Here is an 8898-nt window from a genome sequence, read left to right as displayed (position 1 = left end):
AGCCACACAGGCGTCCCTGGATTAGCTCATTTAATTCTCTATCTGGACTGTAGGAACTACTGTTGCATTTTCCAAATAAGAAAACTTGGGCAGCGAGAACAAGTAACTTGCTCAATATGACAGAATTATGTAGTATCAGAGTTGGGATCTGAACGCTATCATTCTGATACCAATGCCTATGTGAAAGTGAACAATCCAGATGTGTCTAGATGAGCATAGAACAAGGGTTTCAAAGGAAATAGAGATAGATCCCAAGATTTTGCATAACTGGCTGATAACCCAAAGTTATTAACAACAGTAAAGATGAACTAAAAGTTAACAGTAGATTCCTCTGTAGTGATAGTTGTCAAGTACTTAATGTTGCCACAAATAAGATGTGTATGTCTATACCCTATACACAGTATATAGTTTACCCTTTGCTTAATTAAACCATGTTGTTCCCTCCATAACATTTAAAAATTAAAGAAACACATCAGACAACAGTTAAGATGACATACCTGAATTTTTTGGTTTAAGCCACCTCTGTAATTTCTATTTTTATATTCAAAATGAGAAGTCAGAAAAGACACACCTTTACACAATGATTTTGACTGTGACGCCACCTCTGTAATTTCTATTTTTATATTCAAAATGAGAAGTCAGAAAAGACACACCTTTACACAATGATTTTGACTGTGACTTCTTGGTATAATTTGTATCTACCTACGGTTGTATTTGTTTACCATTCGTTGCCACGATCTGCTGAACTTTTGAGCTTAAAAAAAAAAAAAAAAACTAAACTAAAAGTTTACCAGATATGATGTCACACGATGCTTTCATTTACACTATCTCAAAAAGCTTACTGCATCCCTTTAAAATATACTCTGTAAAGTATACTTTTAAATCATATTCTGAAGTTTCAGCAGTATAAATTTCATTGTCATTAATGGAAACTGCCCTGCTGAAACCCCACATGATGGCCGCATAATGTACGCTGCCGTCTCCGGTGACCAATATGGCCTATAACATATTAATTCACTCAAAGACAGCTAATGCACTATTTTGCCTAGTTTTATTATTATTCTCCTTCAAAATAAAAATATTTCTTCTATTAAAATTACAACTCATAACTTAGGAACTATAAATAAAAGCAATTGCATTCCAACTCATATTAAAAGGCCAATATTGAATTTTTAAAAATAAATTATAATTTTATTTGTCAGTTATATCTCAGTAAATCCGGGAAAAATTCTTTAAGACAAATAAGGTAAAAATCGTAATAGCTATAGATGACTGACCATCCAAGGTAATTCTTCAAGATATAGAGAACTCTGCTCTGGTTTATGAGATGTCTTGTGCAGTATTCCTCAAACAACTTCTAGATAAGAAGATATTATATCCTGTTTGACATAGAACAGTCCAGGCTATGCCTGATGTCTCACCATAATCATTAATAGTAATCCTTTACCTTTGCAAAAGTGCCCTTGTGTGGACTAAAATTACATGGTTACTTAAAAACGACTAAATATCCCCTGACCTTTCTGTTCATCAAGTTAGCCAATATTGAATTTGACCTTATTGAACAAAGTCTTGCTGCATCAAGGTTGAGGATACCATGTATTAGCCACACTTCCACGGCCATAGAGTAAATATTGTACTACTGCAGAATAGAATTCTGAAATATAAAGCTACTGACTTGAAATGTTTATTTTCAAGTGTACAGATCTAAGAGGCATTCCTTAAGTAATTCTACCTTGCTTAGTAATTGCTCAGATTTCTGTATTGTTTTTTTCTGTTCTTAGTACTTGTAAAATTGTATTCATTATAACACAAAATGACTGCAATAGGTGAATAGTAATTCAAGAAACTTATTTTATTCTGTTTTTTAGCCTATTCCACTTTTTAAAAGTGAGGTAATTAATTTTCTCTGAGGGATGCTAAATCAAATCTAAATACGTATATATAATCATTAAGAAACTAGGATTGCCAGTCAGGAACACCAAGTGTGTAGGTTAAATTTCTTAGTTGGGGGAGAGAATTAAATGAGTTGTAGAGAGTTGGGTTAGGCATTTCATTAAATATAGTTCCAGAGAGAAAATTATTTTGATGTTATACAATCTATATGAACCTTTTAGCAATGCTGGGAATGTCAAGAGCACTCAATATATCATGAGAAGAGATGAGAAGATGGAAGAGGAGGTAAAGTTCAAACTGAGATGGATTCAAAATTCCAAATTTAAGAACACTAATTATTACATAATTTTCAATAGTAAGTCCATTTTCTTGATAGTTGCCCATTGTCTTATTTTCAGAAGTCCATTTATGCGTATTTATATTAACCAAAAAGTCTTAGATGTACCCCAAAAAGAGGGAGACCCAGTTTTCCAGTGTTTTGATGCTGGGATCATGCTGTTAAAACTGTTTAGTCTTATTCAATGAGAGATTTCAGCCCTAAGGTAGCCCTATTGTAGATGTGAAATAATTGGCTGAAACTGACAGATCATTCTCCTAATTGGATGTGATTTGGATTTGTACACAATACAAAGAAGGTAAAGGAGAAGGTAACATCTAGCCTAGGTCTTCTGTGGAGAATCATAACTGTAAGATTTGTTACCTCCTCCCATGTTTCCAGGAACTGTTGCCAGTCTCAAGAAAAAAAAGAAAAAAGAAAAAAGTATCTTCTCTCTGGAACACAAAGTATTACATACAAATCCAAATCACATCCAATTAAGAGACTGATATGTCAGTTTCAACCAATTAATTCAGTTTATTCCTCAGGTTAGCAAACCTGACACCTGAATCTTCCCTTCTTTCTAACTCTATTTCTATTCCTCTTTAGCTGCATCTCTATGCTCATTGGTTCAAATATCTTATTGAATTATTTTCTCACGTATAGTAGAGCAATAATTACTTTTAAATAAAAGAAAACAAATGCTATGGATATAAACATGCTGACCAAAATTAATTTCTTAATCTTTAGGCTCTAAATTATATTTTCTGAGAGCAATACCATCACATTTGGCTCCCAGAGTGGATCAATTTAATCAATTTACAATAACTATTTGAAGATATTTGGTACATAGTAAGTGATTTTAATAAGATAAGAACGATGCCATAGAGTACTCAATCAAGTTGTGGTGTATGTGTGTAATCAGACGGAAGATTGAGAGGGGTTGGGGAATGGGTAAGACCTGACGAGGCAAAGTTGCCTTAATTTTAATATTGTTAGGTCATATATAGATGTTCCCTTGGTCATATGCAAATGCTTATCTTCCTTAACAGGGTTTTGCAAACATTTGACTTGGAGGAAGAAAAGAAGAGATTATCGGAAGTTAGAAGAAAACACCTATTAAGTAACTTTGTATATCATGCTGTATATTAACTGAAATATACAATGCATTCTCATTTTAATCCAATGACCCAGTGAGGCAAATAAAACTCACAATTGAAAATCTGATTTCTAGAAACTTTTCTCGGCAGTCCTATGCCCCTTTGCCCACCTCTCCCACTTGGAGATCAAACCCCCCATTCTTCTGTTCAACCTTGAAAAAAGAAATAAAGGGACACTTCTGAGTTTTCAACATGAAAGTTTCAAATGAGAGACATTTTATGATCCTGATGAGAGTGACCTAAAACTGAATGAAGCTGCTTTTCCTGTGTGCATCATGGAAGTTCTTTTGTTACATAATAGCTACATTTGACAGTCTGGACATTTATTAATGATCTTTCTCTCACAACTAAGAAATCATATATTTTCTAGCATATGTTTTTGGGATGCCCTTTTAATTAAAAAAAAAATAAGAGCACTGTCTCCACCTTTATAGTTTTTATGCTAAAAATCCTCTAAACCTCATGGTTGAGGTTCTTGCTTACCGGGTTTGAAAGGGAGGGATATTTTATGCAGTCCCCAAATCACATGTTTGCATCTTTTCCTCAGTAGCCTCAAGTGCAAGTCACCCTGTAGGTCCGAGCAACACAACTTGGGGGGCTTCCGTGAGTTATAATCAGGAACAAACAAGCTGTTCTGTACTGATCTAACAGGAGTTTGATGAAACTTCAAGCTTTCTCACAGAGAATTTCAGAGAGGTGAGATTCTGGGGTGAAAACCATAAAAGCTAGAGAACAAAGTAAAAGAAAATACTGTGTCTCTTTGTTGTCATAGTTATGTTTTCTAAATAGGAAACAAATGGCAGTAAATAAAATGTAAGGCAATCAATAGCAGGTTTGTCCTGAAATACATTTTTTGACCACTATACTTCCTATTACCCAGCACCACTAACACTCAAGAATCTCCTGGAGTTTACCTTTTCCTTGATGGAATTCATGTCCAGGTTTATGGATCACTCACACTCTTCTCTTTGTGACCTTCCTGAGAATCTTACCACCAAGAAGCCCTTACTTTTGCATCTATTTAAATCATTGTTTCATTACTCAGCAATACTCTCAGAATAGAGGAATACTTGTGAAAAGCTATAATCTGTACATGGCATCTTCAACTTCCCATTTTGAATTACTAACATAACTGATTTTGTTATAATAAACAAGGAAGGTTGATCAGCAAAATGAAAAAAAAGTCCTTAAATGTGCTACTTATATACCTGAGGATGTATAGATATAGAGATTTTTATAGATACATGTGTATTCACATGTATGAATGCAGATAGAATGTTTCATAGAAAGAAAATATTTGAAAGACTGAAAGGTAATAATCATGGAATTTCTATCATTATCACAGAATGGAGCTGTAGGCAAGTTATGATTATCATAAAAAGCTACATTTCTGCATTTCTTGACTGCAATGGTTTTCCAATCTCCATCTGCCACACTGTAGAAAACCTCATCCCCTGTTGCCTTCTACAGTAAATCATGCCTGATTGCTCAGCACCAAGCTTTATAATTTGAATCTCTGGGCCAAAACATTTACAAATGATCACTGTTCCAAACAGGAATAATCAATAGAGCCTACAACTGCAGCACTGGCCTTTCTGGTTTTAGAAACAAACTGCTTTTCTGCAGCTAATTACGTTCCATTTTAAGCAAATACAACATTTTCCTTTAAAAAATAATTTGTGCCCCTATTATGCAGCCACAAGTAATTTATTTTAAAAAAAAGACATGTTCCTGAAAGATACAAAGTGAATTGAAATTCCATAGGCAAGATGCTAATACTAAATAAAGAGCTCAAAAGTAAAATCTTGAATACCACGAAAAGACAGGAAACTCTAGATTTTTCTTTGTGTATTGTTTTCATTCAATTAAATAATTTTCTTCCTTTTATATTTTTCCATTTTTTTGCTATTTTCTTCTATAAATTTTATCATGCTTTCTTCAATAAAAATATCAGCTTTCTTTCATATATAACAGAATGCCATCTGAAAGACTCTTAAGATATATCTAAATTGGAGTGTCCTATTTTTTAAATTTTTTTAACTTAAATTCAATTAATTAACATATAGTGTATTATTTGTTTCAGAGGTAGAGTTTAGTGATTCATCAGTTGCGTAGAACACCCAGTGTTCATTACATCACATGCCCTCCTTAATGCCCATCACCCAGTTACCACATCCCCCCACTTACCTCCCCTCCGGCAACCCTCAGGTTGTTTCCCATGGTTAAGAGTCTCTTATAGTTTGTCTCCCTCTCTGATTTCAACTTATTTTATTGATTCTGTACTATTTTTAAGGGTCCATTCAATTAAAATATACCTGCTATCACTAAAATGATTAAAGCCTGTCAAATGCCTGCTGATCTTGAAAAGATCAAAGTAGTTACGTCCTTCCTCTTTATTCCCTGACTTGACCAATCGTGACACTAAATGTGCCTATTGATTAGAGACTTGTCATTATAGGGACAATGTACTAATCAGCTGATTGTTAATGGACGTCATTAGATAATTCACTGCCACATTTAACAGGAAAATTCTATTCCCATAATTTCCTCTGGAAATTTACTTGATTCACCTCTAATTTTATGTGCTTTATAGACTGAAAATTGCCACACAAATACTAATTTGCTCATTTATGCCAATTTTCTTTCAATAAAAAATTTCAAAGGCATGAAGAAAGCAGTTAATGCTGTAGGCAACATTTTTGAGAAGAATACTATCTTACCACGATACCACTTAAAGGTAAATAAACCCATTTCAAACCAAAACGTGGTCCCATCTTCCAAAAAATCTGGAGTGAAGATATAAAACCATGAAAATTCCTTTTTCTCAACATTCCAGGGAATTTCTTATTGTTTTCAAATTTTAATTTGTGATTTAATTCATGAGAAGAACTATATTATAACAATTGAAAGACATTTTATACCATGAGTTTTTTCTCTATTTCCATCACAATTCCCTATTTTGATCTCAAACCATTTCTACATTAATATTGTAGATCATTCACAGTGAGACATGAAAATACAAATGAGTTAATGCACACAGAGGCATTGTTTATACACATCAAATACTTATATTTGAGTTGTTTAAAAGTTAAAACTGCTGGTAGGATTATCTTTTTCTTTTTTTTTTTTCTTTCTTTCTTTTCTTAGAAAGGGAAAGAGAGAGAGCATGAGTAGATGAATGGCGGGGGTGGGGCAGAGGGGAAGGAGAGAGAATCTCAAGCAGAGTCCCAGCTGAGCAGAGCCTCACATGGGACTCGATGTCTTGACCCCGAGATCATGACCTGAGCTGAAATCGACAGTTGGCTGCTTAACCTACTGAGCCACCCAGGCACCCCAAGGAAGGTTTATTTTTTTTAACTTTTTTTTTTAAGATTTTTATTTATTTATTTGACAGAGAGAGACACAGCAAGAGAGGGAACACAAGCAGGGGGAGTGGGAGAGGGAGAAGCAGGCTTCCCGCGGAGCAGGGAGCCCGATGCGGGGCTCAATCTCAGGACCCTGGGATCATGACCTGAGCTGAAGGCAGACGCTTAATGACTGAGCCACCCAGGCGCCCCGAGAGGTTTATTTTTTAATAAGAGATTATCTCCCCCAACTTTTACCTTGGTTTGTCTAATTTTTTTGTTAGTATAGAAAGAATCATGCTTGAACACTAAGAAATTACATCTAGGAATATTTTATATAAGTATAATAAAAGGGATAGACATACTATTTTACTTCCTTCTGAATGTTTCTCTCAATCACTACTTTGGGGATCTGGTAGTAAACAGTTTGAAGTTCTTTTTTTTTTTTAAGATTTTATTTATTTATTCATGAGAGACAGAGAGAGAGAGAGAGGCAGAGGGAGAAGCAGGCTCCCAAGGAGCAGGGAGCCCGATGTGGGACTCGATCCCAGGACCCTGGGATCATGACCTGAGCCGAAGGCAGACGCTTAACCATCTGAGCCACCCAGGCGCCCAACAGTTTGAAGTTCTTACAGCCATTCCTCCCGTTTCAAAAATACTCAATAGCTTCAAACATTATCTTAGTTAATCCATAGGATAATCTTTGAAAGTAGTCATTATTATTCAGTTTACTGTAATAAAAATAGAGTTCAGGGTTTAAATTACTTGTCAAGAGACACAGAATCAAAATACCAAATACTTGTCTTAGAGTTTGAACTCAGTGCTCTCTACAGTCCATCATCTGGTCATTTCCAGGTCAGGCTGCATTCCCGATGTGAACTGTCAGACTGTATGGTATATGAAGTGGGTACCGGTTGTAAGAGCAAACAGCAACCCAGTGAGAGTGGATCATGGCACTACATAAGCCCATCTCCACCAACCACCACCTTCACCACAAACCAGCTCAGCAGGCCCCTAGGTACTAAGGTTAGTTCAATAAGCTTAGTGATGGTGGAGAGAAGTGCTTTTGCTTTCTTCCTCAATGTTAGAATTATGGGCAAGTAGTACTATAGAACCGCCTGCCATTCTTCCTGTGTCTGAGTTGACTAGAGTTGTCTTGAAATTATCAAAATTCAGAGACTATTTTAGATTTTGGTTTTCATATCTGTAAGTACATGTATCCGTAGCCAAAAGAACAAAGACTTTTTAGAATCCCCTAGAATAGAGGTGTTTGGGAAGGATTTCATATGATAAATAATGAAATTAAGACTTGTTTTTACAGACAATCACAGTCACTTGTATGGGAAACAATGAACATCAAACTGACCTGGCCAGAAAAATTCTAATACAGATTCTTGTTTTTATTGCTGAAAGAAGAGTATAAATATTAATATAAACCTATATATGGAAGACAGACAATATTCTCCCTAACCTAAATACATTGTCTTGTAACTTGTACATTTGCTACAATCTTATATCTGAGGTAACGTTTTTCATTTTTATTGGTTGATTGCTGATATGATGCATTTCTTTATATAGGGTTGTTGAGTCTATGGGTATATTTAGATGAGATATTTTAAATAATATGTTATTCACACATATATTTTACTGTTTGCCCATTTTACTGGGAAAATGAAGTCAAGTTTTCAAATCAAATGGAGGAGACTTTTTAAAAAATGACATAAGCAAAGGGACATAATCAATGAGGAACATTAAGATGATTTCATTGTAGCCATAAATATGTAAATTTGAAGAGAAAAAAAATAGCCTCTAAGACTGTAAAACTAATGAGATTTCATTACAAACAATGTGTCTGTAGTTAATACTACTCTTCTCTAGATAAGAAGATAAATTTTATGTTATGTGTTCTTTTTACCACATTAAAGAAACTGGTGAGATTTTAATATTTCAAATTCATTTTAAGGATGGAAGGAATGTAAGAATTTAAGATTAACCCAGTTAAATAAATTTTAGCTCAAGATTATTATTGGCATGCTTAATAAATAAAATTATGACATTATCATGGAAAAATTTACAAGTATAAATATATTTTATAAAGGATCAATAACAAGTGTTGCCAATTTTCATGTTTTACTTAAAAAATATACACACTAGCTTAAGTTTTATTTTTCATGACATTAAACAT

The sequence above is a fragment of the Callorhinus ursinus genome, unplaced genomic scaffold, assembly GCF_003265705.2.
Source record: "Callorhinus ursinus isolate GAN/ISIS: 27379988/994484 unplaced genomic scaffold, GSC_fseal_2.0 scaffold8, whole genome shotgun sequence".
NCBI classification, from domain to species: domain Eukaryota; kingdom Metazoa; phylum Chordata; class Mammalia; order Carnivora; family Otariidae; genus Callorhinus; species Callorhinus ursinus.
This window is presented reverse-complemented; position numbering follows the sequence as displayed.